General features: G+C 43.9%; 2 pseudogenes across 2 annotated transcripts; one reads left to right on the forward strand and one right to left on the reverse strand.

Annotated features, from left to right (window-relative positions):
* The first annotated feature begins 543 nt into the window (after window positions 1-543).
* Window positions 544-1540, forward strand: LOC308251219 (glyceraldehyde-3-phosphate dehydrogenase-like; annotated as a pseudogene). Its single transcript has one exon. The product of its transcript is annotated as a glyceraldehyde-3-phosphate dehydrogenase-like (transcript).
* Window positions 1541-11025: 9485 nt separating this feature from the next.
* On the reverse strand, window positions 11026-11379 carry LOC308251800 (large ribosomal subunit protein eL31-like; annotated as a pseudogene). The gene has a single exon. The product of its transcript is annotated as a large ribosomal subunit protein eL31-like (transcript).
* Between the last annotated feature and the right edge of the window lie 670 nt (window positions 11380-12049).

Below are 12049 nucleotides of genomic sequence, written 5' to 3' on the forward strand. Positions count from 1 at the left end.
AACAAACTGACAAATCTCAGCGGGAAGTGGTGGGGAGGGAGAGGAAAGAGATTAAACAAAGATCACACCTATGGTCTCAGACAGTAGCGTGGTAAAGGCTTGGGGTGGGGAGGGATCTGGGTGGAGGGGGACAATGGGGAGAAAAGGGGGACATCTGTAATACTCTCAACAATAAAGATTTTTTTTTAAAGAATCTGCATTTTAGCAAGCCTTCTAGGTGGTTCTCATGCACACTGAAGTGTTCTATATGTTTAAACATTTTCCCCAGGGGAACATAAGAAGAAAGGGATCAATTCCAGCACAAAGAAATCAGAAAATAATAGAGAAGAAAGTCAGGAAAATTTTATGACTTAAATTTCCAGTAATGATTAAGTGACCAGGAAGAGAGAAAATACTATTAGACTCCTCTTCATAGCTTCCTTTTAGCATATTATTACATTGCAGAGTAATCATTTAAAATTGAAGATTAGGCTCTCTGCTCCTCCTGTTCATCAGATAGCCTCTCCTCCTGCGCTGTGCCAGCAGCCACAACCCTGAAACACGATGGTGAAGGTCGGAGTGAACGCATTTGGCCACATTGGGCACCTGGTCACCAGGGCTGGTTTTAACTCTGGCAAAGTGGTATTGTCACCATCAATGACCCCTTCATTGACCACAACTACATGGTCTACATGTTCCAGTATGATTCTACTCATGGCAAGTTCAAAGGCACAGTCAAGGCTGAGAATAGGAAGCTTGTCATCAATGGAAAATCCATCTCCATCTCCCAGGAGCAAGATCCCGCCAACATCAAATGGGGTGATGCTGGTGCTGAGGATGTGGTGGAGTCCACCAGTGTCTTCACTACCATGGAGAAGGCTGGGGCTCACTTGAAGGGCGGAGCCAAGAGGGTCATCACCTCTGTCCCTTCTGCAGATGCCCCCATGTTTGTGATGGGTGTGAACCATGACAAGTATGACAACTCCCTCAAGATTGTTAGCAATGCCTCCTGCACCACCAATACTTGGCCCCCCGGCCAAAGTCATCCATGACCACTTTGGCATCATGGAGGGACTCATGACCACAGTCCATGCCATCACTGCCACCCAGAAGACTGTGGATGGCCCCTCTTGGAAGCTGTGGCGTGATGGGCAAGGGGCTGCCCAGAACATCATCCCTGTTTCTACTGGAGCTGCAAGGCTGTGGGCAAGGTCATCCCTGAGCTGAATGGGAAGCTCACATGGCCTTCCGTGTCCCCACCCCCAATGTGTCAGTTGTGGATCTGACCTGCCGCCTGGAGAAAGCTGCCAAATACGATGATATCAAGAAGGTAGTAAAACAGGCATCAGAGGGCCCCCTCAAGGGCATCCTGGGCTATACTGAGGACCAGGTTGTCTCCTGCAACTTTAACGTGACACCCACTCCTCCACCTTTGATGCTGGGGCTGGCATTGCCCTCAATGACCACTTTGTCAAGCTCGTTCCCTGGTATGACAATGAATTTGGCTACAGCAACAGGGTGGGTGGTGGACCTTATGGTCCACATGGCCTACAAGGAGTAAGAGCCCCCTGGACCACCAGCTCCAGCGAGAGGAAGAGAGGCCCTCAACTGCTGGGGAGTCCTTGCCCAGAATGATCCCCAACACACTGAGAATCTCCTGACCACTGTTTCCATCCCAGACCCCTTGAAGAAGGGGAGGGGTGTAGGGAGCCCTACTTTGTCATGCACCATCAATAAAGTTCACTGTACCCAGCCAAATAAATAAATAAATAAATAAATAAATAAATAAATAAAATTGAAGATTAGGTAGAAACTCATAAATTGCAGTTAAATGAATTTCAAAATATGGACATTCCTTTGTACTTGCATTAAGTTTCAAAAAATTACTGGAACCGTAGTTCAAGCTCAGAAAATATACCAATGTGTAAAGCAACTGAATGTGACTTGTGATTGAAAGAGCATTAGTTGTCATCGAAATGACTTTACCATACTGTAAGTTTTGCCTATGAGCACTGTATTGTCTTGTAATTTTAGGTTGAGTTTATTAGACATTATCAAGTCTGCAGCAAAAGCTAATTTCCAAAGCTATTTATTTAGTGTTCATTAATAGTAGGTTGAGGGCAAGTTCTTCTCTGTCAGAAAAATTTCAATCTCAGCCTGAAAAAATTGCAATAAAAACTTTACCACTGCTAAGCCATTGAACTGCTTTGTGGGAGTGGGAGTCGGACTATTCATACCGTTCTTTAGGCATTTTAAATTCAGTATTGACACCGCAAACAATCAAAATCTATACAGTATCTATAACATCTGTTGACCTATCAAGAGCTAAGGAAAACCACTCAACATCTTTTGCCTTCTTGTTTAATTGATATTGCCTCCAGTGTCCTCCACTGTTAGAGCAACTCTTCACACCAAACAGCTAATAGTTTTAAACAAGTTTGTGTTTTTCTGGACACGTTTCTTCAGCTGCTGTAATTAAACATGATTTGATTAACTCACCATCGGTAAATGGTGTTCCTTGCTTGACTGACAAATAAACCAGCAGAAAACTTTTTAAAAAATAAAAATAAATAAAACTTGTAATGAAACAACTCCAATCTGGTTACCTCCTTGAATATTTGGTTTGGTTTGTTTTTCAATATGTTTTTATTGATTTCAGAGAGAAAGGGAGAGGAAGAGAGAGATAGAAACATCAATGATGAGAGAGAATCATTGATCAGCTGCCTCCTGTACACCCTCTTCTGGGGATCGAGCCTTCACGTGCCCCCAACCGGAATTAAACCCGGAACCCTTCCAGGGCCCTCTTTGGATGTTTGCATGCCAATTGTCACCTGTGAGCTTTATAAACGCCCCTTGAAAGGCACAGTTGATTAAGTGAAAGGGTGAGCGGCGGCTGGCTTCTAGAAACTGCATTCTGATTTAAAATTACCAAAAAGACAAGAAATAACAAGTGCTGCCGAGATGTGGAGAAAAGGGAGCCCTCGGACACTGTTGGTGGGACTGTAAAGTGGTGCAGCCACTGTGGAAAACAGCAGGGAGGTTTCTCCAAAAAATAGAAATAGAACTACCACATGATCCAACAAAACCCATTCCTGGGTGTTTCACTGAAGGAAATGGAAACACTGTCTTGAAGCAATATCTGCACCTTGTTTGCATTGCAGCCTATTCACAACAGCCAGGCTAGGGAAACAACCCAGTGTCACGGACAGGTAAATAGATAAGGAAATTCTACACTAATAAAAGAGAAATATGCAAATTGACCATCACTTCACGACACACACCAGCCGATCAGGAGCGGGTATGCAAATTAACCTGACAAAGATGGCGGCGGCCCCGCCCCCCAGCTGCTCTGGGCCTCTGGGCAGCATGCATGCAGGCACTGAGTGGCCGGGCAGGGTGGGACGCCTGCTATGAGGGGGAGTGTGGGGGCGGAGGGAGCTACAGGAGCTGCGCTCCACCAGAAGCGAAGACTGAAGGCTCCAGCCAGAGGGAAGGCCTGGGTCCTGGGTGCTGAGGGAAAACTGGTGCTGGCAGCCAGGGGAAGGAAGGCCTATTGCACAAATCTTCATGCAACGGGCCTCTAGTGTAATATATATACAGTGAACACTTTTCAGCCACAAGAAGGAAATCCCATCCACCGGTTGCAACAAGGATGGACCTGAGTGAAGTAAGTCAGACAGAGAAAGACAAGTATTGGATGATGCCATTATAAGAGGAAGCTAACAAACACAAGGAAGCAGAACAAACCCCAGTTCCTAGGTGCGGAGGACAGGTTGTTAGTTGCCACAGGCAGCCGAGAGGAACTGGGAAAATGGGTGAAGGTGGTCAAAAGAAACAAACTTATAGCGCTGGCTGTATGGCTCAGCTGGTTGGAGCATTGTCCCACACACTACAAGGTGGCAGGTGTGACTCCTGGTCATGGCACAAACCTAGGTTTTGCGTTTGATCCCAGGTAGGGGCGAGTACAGAAGGCAACTGATGAATGTTTCTCTCTCACGTTGATCTCTCTCCCCTTCCTCCCTCTCTAAAATCAATAAAAACATATTCTCACATGAGGATTAATTTTTTTTAAGAGACCCAAACCTCCAGTTATAAAATAAACTAATTCTGGGAGGTCATGCAGCGCATGTGACTGTAGGTGACAATGCTGTATTGTAAACTTGAAACTTGCTAAGAGACTAGGTCTTCAAAGTCCTCAACACAAGAGTTTTCAAGAATGCAGCGGAGTAAACTCCTCCCAGAACCAAACTGGAAATAAAACTAAATCGGGGAACATTCACCCTAATTACCAAGTGAAGACAAGGAAGGGTGGGGTGGTGAGAGGGGCTGGCCCTCACCCACGGAGGCCGGCCGAGGCTGTGGAGGGCTCTCTTCGCTGCTGGAGGGGTGAGGCGGGGCCCCAAGCTGGGTCCCCAAGCCAAGCCCCGAGCACCAGAGCGGGACCGGACGGCCGCCCACCTAGCATCTAGCGCCCACCTAGCATCTAGCGGCGGGGCTTCCATCTGCCGGGAAGATGAGGCCCTGTGGGGACAAAGGACTTTTCTTAAAGGGCCAGAGCACAGGATCTTTGCTGGTAGCCACTCCCCCGGGGCTTCGCGGAGGGGGAGTGGAATGGATTGGAGTCTTAGGAGGAGAGCCTGGGGTGGGAGGCACTGGGGAGAGGCATGGAGAGCAGCTGCCAAGCTCCAGGTGCTTGGTCATCTCTCCCCCACACCATAGCAACCACTTTTCCTGTGGGCTCTAGCCCCCCACCCCCACCCCCACCCCCCAGCAGCAGCCTGGGGAAAGGCGATTACCCCCTCTCCCTGGAACCCAGCTCACCCCACCCTCAGGAATCCCGCTGGCCCCTCTCTGGAATCCCGCTGGCCCCACCCTGCATTTTGATCCCTGCTGAGAAGGCAGCGGTAGAGGCCAGGCCTCTGGGTCTGAGCAGTCACAGCAGGGCCTGTCCCCCCACTTTCCCGGGGAGCCTGACTGGTGCTTCTCCCTCAGGGGAGAGCTGATATACTCTCCTGGCTCCCACAGACCCCGTGGCCTGCCTACCGGAGGCTCCACATGGCCGAGGTCAGGGAAATATCCTGGGACAGACTCAGACATGTGGCCCTGGGACAGGGGAACACTCCCAACATCTTCCCTGCAGTCTGGATGGCACCTCCCACCACGGAAGAGCCCGAGGTCCCATCCTCCCAATTCCCCCAAAAGCCTTTTCAGTGACTAAACGTGTCAGCCCGACTAGCAGGCAGAGGCAGGTGGAGGCAGAGCTGAGGTGCCTTGGGCCATTTGCTGACCCGTCCCTGGGCCCCATGCTGTTAGAAAGCTGGCCTTGGCGTGCCTCTTGGCACGTCCTATGCACAGCCCCGCCCAGCAGAGGCAGCCACACACTGTGGATTGCTTGAAGCTTCAAACAGGTTGCCAAGAGCAAAACGTGGACAACTTCTGGCATTGATTAGCAACAAAGTACCTCCCTGGAGGCCCAAAGCTGGCCTACAAAACAGTCAGCTCAGACAACACAAAAGCAGGAGCCAAAGGGAGATCCCAGGATGCACTAAACTCTGCTGAGACAAACTCAGCTCAATTATTTTTCCTTACTTTCCTTATTTGTTCTTTTAAATTGCTTTACGATTATTGTTTTCTCTTTTTTCTTAAACATCTCATGTTTCTCTTTCCTTTTCTTACCCTATTTTTTCCTTCTCTTCTTTTTTCACTTATTTTCTTATTTCTTTTTTCCTTTTCTTAATTTTTTCTTTCTTCATTTCTTTTTTACAATTTTTCTTTTTCTATTATTTATTTTTGTTTTTCTCTCCCTTCTTTCCTTTCATATTCTTATTTCTTCATCTTTTTTCTTCTCATATTTTTTATTTTATTATTCTTGTTCCCTTTTCTCTTTCCTAATTCTTTTTTGTGTGGTTGTTATTGTTGTTAGGTTCTTTTGTATGTTTTTGTTTCTTTTCTTTTTTCTTTTGTTCTGTCAGCACTCATACAACAACTCACACTATGTGGTTGGAGTTGAGACTCACAGTCAACCAGCCTGAGGAGAGATCCCATGCCTGAATGGGACAACAATAATTTAAGACTCAGTTACAACAAGAGGGCCCAAATAACCCACACAAAGGGCCTTCCTAGAGCATCCAACTCAGGAACTCAAAGAGACTGCACCACTGGGTCCCACAGGACACTTTCTACATAAGGCCTCCCCACGAAGACACAGAATCATAGTAGTTGTATCTAATACTCTAATACATAGAGACAAGCACAAAGAGACAGTTAAAATGGGGAGACAAGGGAAAAAAACCCAAATGAAAGAAAATGAGGAAACTCTAAAAAAAAGGCCTAAATAAAATGGAGGCAAGCAATTTATCAGACACAAAGTTCAAAGTAATGGTTAGAAGGATGCTCAAGGAACTTACTGGAAACTACAAGGAATTTAATGGGAACTATACACAACTTAGTGGTAACTACATCAGCATAAAAAAGGACATAGGAACCATGGAAAGAACCAGTCATAAAGGAAGAATAGCATATCTGACATCAAGACTACACTGGAAGGAATTAAAAGTAGGGTGGATGAAGCAGAGAATCAAATCAGCAATTGAAAGACAAAGTAGAGTAAAATCATTCAATTAGAGCAGCCAAAAGAAAAAATGCATACAAAGCATGAGGATAGTTTAAGGCAGTGGTCGGCAAACTCATTAGTCAACAGAGCCAAATATCAACAATACAACGATTGAAATTTCTTTTGGGAGCCAAATTTTTTAAACTTAAACTTCTTCTAACGCCACTTCTTCAAAATAGACTCGCCCAGGCCATGGTATTTTGTGGAAGAGCCACACTCAAGGGGCCAAAGAGCCGCATGTGGCTCGCGAGCCGCAGTTTGCCCACCACTGGTTTAAGGGAACTTCAGGACAATGTGAAACAGAACAACATCTGTATGTATCATAAGGGTACCAGAGGGAGAAGAAAGTGAGCAAGGGATTAAAGAACCTGTTTGAAGAAATAATGACAGAAAACTTCCCTAACCTGATAAATAAAAAAGTCACACAAGTTCAGATAGCACATAGCCCCAATAAAGATGAATCCTAACAGATCCACACCAAGACACATCATAATTAAAAGGACAAAGGCTAAATACAAAAAGAGAATCTTAAAGACAGCAAGAGAGAAACAGATAGTTAACTCAAGGGAGTTTCCATAAGGCTGTTAGCTAATTTTTCAACAGAAACACTTCAGACCAGAAGGGATTGGAATGAAGTGTTCAAAGTAATGAAAATTAAGGACCTAACCCAAGACTATTCTATCCAATAAGGCAATCATTTAAAATTGAAGGCTAAATAAAAGCTTCCCAGACAAAAAGAAAGCTAAAGAAGTTCATTACTACCAAACTACCATTGCAAGAAATGAAGAAATGAAGAAATGCTAAAGAGACGGCTTTAAGAAGAAGAAGAAATAGACAAGACAGGGAAGGGGGAGGGCCAGGAGGAAAGACTTTGAAACCCTTTTTACAAGGCCAGCATTATTCTAATTCCAAATCCAGATAAAGACACTCCAAAGAAAGAAAATTATAGGCCAATATCCCTGAGGAACATAGATGTTAAAATCATCAACAAAATATTAGCAAACCAGATCCAGCAGTACATTGAAAAGATCATACACCATACAGCTACCCTATATCTTTTTATTGGAGTGTTTAATCCATTTTCATTTAAGGCTATTATTGATAGGTACTTATTTATTGCCATTTTTATTCTTTATGCCTTTGTTCCTCTCTTCCTTTCTTCTCAGACAGAAAAAAAAGACCAAAGGAGTTTATCACCACCAAACCAGCACTGCAAGAAATGTAAAGGGTCTGCTGTAAGAAGAAGAAACAGAGAGGAGGCAAAATAATACAATGGACTAGAGATAGTCTATTCAATAAGTGACGCTGGGGAAAAGGACACATACATGCGCAAAAAAAAAAAAAAAAGAAAGAAAGAAACTAGACCACCTTCTTACACCACACACAAGAACAAACTCAAAATGGATTAAAGACTTAAATGTTAGACTCAAAACCATAAAAATCCTAGAAGAAAATATAGGCAGTAAAATCTCAGACTTTTCTCTTAGCAATATTTTTTCTGCTATATCTCCTCATGTAAGGGAAACAAAAGAAATAAACAAACAGGACTACATCAAATGAAAGAATTTTTTGCAAAGCAAAAGAAACCATCAACAAAATGAAAAGACAACCCACTGAATGGGAGAACATATTTGCCAATGATGCATCTGATAAAGGCTTAATCTCCAAAATTTATAAAAACATAAAATTCAACACCAAAAAAACAAATAATCCAATTTTTAAAAATGGACAACAAACCTGAATAGACACTTCTCCAAAGAGGACATACAGATGGCCAATAGACATATGGAAAAATGTTCACTAATCATCAGAGAAATGCAAATGACAACTAAAATATGATGTCACCTCACACCTGTCAGAATGGCTTTCATCAATAAGTCAACAAACAACAAGTGCTGGCAAGAATGTGGAGAAAAGAGAACCCTAGAGCATTGTTGGTGGGAATGCAAATTGGTGCAGCCACTATGTATGGAGTTACCTCCAAAAATTAAAAATGGAACTGCCTTATGACCCAGAGATTCCACTTCTGGGAATTCATCCAAAGAAACCTGAAACATTAATTTGAAAGAATATATGCACCCATATATTTGTTGCAGCATTATTTACAATAGCCAATTTTTGGAAGCAGTCCATGTTTCCATCAGTAGATGAGAGGATAAAAAAGCTGCGGTACATTTATACAATGGAATACTTCCTGCCATAAAAAGAAAGACAATTTCACCCTTTGTGACAGCATGGATGGGCCTAGAGAACATTATGCTAAGTGAAATAAGCCAGCCAGAGAAAGACAAGTACCACAGGATTTTACTCCTATGTGGAATTTACTGAGCAAATTGAACTACCAAGCAAAATAGAGACAAACTCATAGAGAGCAGGCAGACAGCACAGAGGGAGGGCTGTTAGGGAGGATGGAATGATTGAGCAAAATATTTTTAAACAGAGAGAGAACTCATGGACATGAACAACACTGCAGGGAGGTGAGGGAGGTGGGTGGAGGTGAAAAAGGGAATAGAGGGGATAAATGGTGATGAAAATAAAATAAATAAATATAAAAAACATAGGATATGCATTGGCCATAGACACAGGCATTAGTGTTGTAAGGGCCAAGGAAGGAGGGCAGGGGCTCAATGGATGTGAGCAAAGGGGGCTTAATTGGGGACATCTGCAATAGTGTCAACAATAAACAATTTAAATTAAAAGAAATAAATTTTTTTCAAAGTCCTCATAACACACACACAAAATTGTGAGTATGTGAGGTAATGGATGTTAACTAGACTTACTGTGGTGAGCATTTCACAATATATATAAATATTGAATCATTGTGTTGTACACCTGAAACTAATACAATATTATGTCAATCATTTCTGAATTAAAAATAAAATTTTTAATCTGCATGATCTGAATCATACCTCATAAGGTTGGATGAACATTGAATCAAGTTATATATATGTATTTTAAATATATATACAAGGTATATATGTATGCAGTTTTATATATACTACTAGAAGCCCGATGCATGAAGATTCATGCAAGAATGACCCTTCCTTTCCCTGGCTGCTGGCACTGCCTTTCTGCTCCGGCCCCGCCTTCCCACGCAGCCCAGAGGCCCTGAGCAGCTGGGGCGGTGCAGAACACCCCACCCCTGGCTGCTCGACGCCTGCATATGCAAATTAACCTGCCAGCTTTGTTAGGTTAATTTGCATACTCACTCCTGATTGGCTGGTGGGCGTTGCAAATGTACAGTCAATTTGCATCTTTCTCTTTTATTAGTGTAGATATTACATATACTACATATACAGTGTGTGTGTTTTTAAATTAAGATTAGTGTTAGAGAGAGGGTCAGGGTTTGGTTTTTCAGTTAGGGTTAGCGTTAGAGTTAGGAGTAGATACAGAGAACAGACTGACAGCTGTTAGAAGGGAGAGGGTTTGGCGGGCTGGGGAGAAAAGCTGATGGGATTTAGAAAAAACCTTGACGCCTTTTCCTTCCCTCTCTTTTTCCCTGTCAGGCACGCATCTCCTAAACTCTAAGGGACCCCACAAGCCTTGCAACCAGGAGAGCAATGGGCAGCAGCTGCTTGTCCCAGGCTAGCCCCCTGAACCTATCTCCAAGGCCCCCTTTTCTTTGACTTCTCAGTGAACCAAAGCATCCCCACTTAGGCTCTCTTCTGTTGCTTCTTTTATTGTAAGCCCTTTCTTAAAAGAAATAAAAATTTAAAAAACTCATAGACACAAACAACAGTATGGTGATTACCAGAGGGAAAGGGGGTGAGAGGGGATAAAAGAGAGTAGAGGGGGATAAATGGTGATGTATGACTTCGGTGGTGAAAGCACAAAACAATATACAGATGATGTATTACAGAATTGGTTATGTCATTTTACTAACCAATGTCAACCCAATAAATTCAATAAAAATATTTTTAAAAATAAGAAAAAAGAAAAAAAATTATTTACTCACACTGTAGCGAGTATCGGTGCTTCACTCCTTTTTGTGGCTCGATGATATTTCATTGTCAGGATGGACCACATTTTGTTTACTCCCTCCTTGGTTAGTGGACATTTCACTTGTTTCCACAATTCGCTTATTGTAAATAATGCTGCTGTAAGCATGCAGGTACTGTGGGTTTTTTGTTTGTTTGTGTTTTGTTAATCCTCACCCGAGGATATTTTTTCCATTGATTTTAGAGAGAGAGAGAAACATCAATGTGAGAGAGAGACACATTGTTTGGTTGCCTCCCACACGTGCCCCAACCGGGGCCAGAGATTGAACCTGCAACCCCAGTATGTGCACTTGACCGGGAATCGAACCCGAAACTCTTTGGTGCACAGGCCAACACTCTAACCACTGAGCAACCCCGCCAGGGCAGGTACAGCGTTTGAACACTGTTTTCAATTCTTTTTTTTTTTTTTTGCAGTTGGATAACTTTATTTGACCATCAGCAGTTCTCGTCCACATTAACAGTCTGTAGATTTTTGAAAGTGGTGACAGGCACATAGGTGACCAATGTAGACAGCTTGTTTGGTGAGTCTTCATCCTCACTACTTTTTCTGGACAAACGTGCCCGGATATGCTATGGGGCATTCCTTACTCCTTTGGCCCAGACAGCTTTGTTGAGCCTGGTGTCCATGCGCACGTCCAGAGTCCCCATCTCCTTCATGGCGACTTTCCGGGTCTCCTTGAGTGCCCAAGGGGCGCGCTTGTTGAACCCCATGCCGTGGGTGCACTCCCTGGTCACCACCTTGATGAGGGCGGAACAGCCCTTCTCGCCACCCTTCTTTGCGGGAGCCATCGTGCCAGCAAGTTGGAAAGAAAGGGCACAGGATATTGTGGGAGAGGGAACTGTTTTCAATTCTTTTGAGAATATACCCAGAAGTCAATCTCCTAGGTCAGGTGGTAATCCTTAACTTAATTTTTGGGGGCCCTAACTAGCTGTTTTCCACAACCTCTGCACTGTTTCACGTTCACAACACCAGTGCACAAGGGTTCACATTTCTCCACACCCTGGCCAGCACTGTGACTTTTCATTTTTCTTTTGTTTTTAATAACAGCCAGTCCTAATGGGTGTGAGCTGGCACTTCAGTGTGGTTCAGATGCGCATTTCCCTAATGACTAGTGATGGTGGGCCTCTTATCAAATACTATCGTATGTGCTTATTGGAGACATGTCAAGTCCTTCGCCCATCAACATGTATTGCTTTTGAAATCTGGTTGTATGCCCTAACAAATACCTTGCGCCCCAGCTCCTTCTCTGCTTGCAGAGTGCCCCACAGCTATGTCCCTAACCACTGTGGTGCCTGGCCTTCCTCCTGTGGGCTCAGTCTCTGTACACCTCTGGGCCACAGGAGGTCTTGAAAAGAGGCTCCAACTGGCTGAGACACATAAGACACAGCAACCCAGCTTTCATATGAGATCTCCAGGCCTGGGGAACAGTCTTTCCCTAATTCAGGCGTCCTCAAACTA

The sequence above is a fragment of the Plecotus auritus genome, assembly GCF_963455305.1.
Source record: "Plecotus auritus genome assembly, chromosome: 6".
Taxonomy (NCBI): Eukaryota; Metazoa; Chordata; class Mammalia; order Chiroptera; family Vespertilionidae; genus Plecotus; species Plecotus auritus.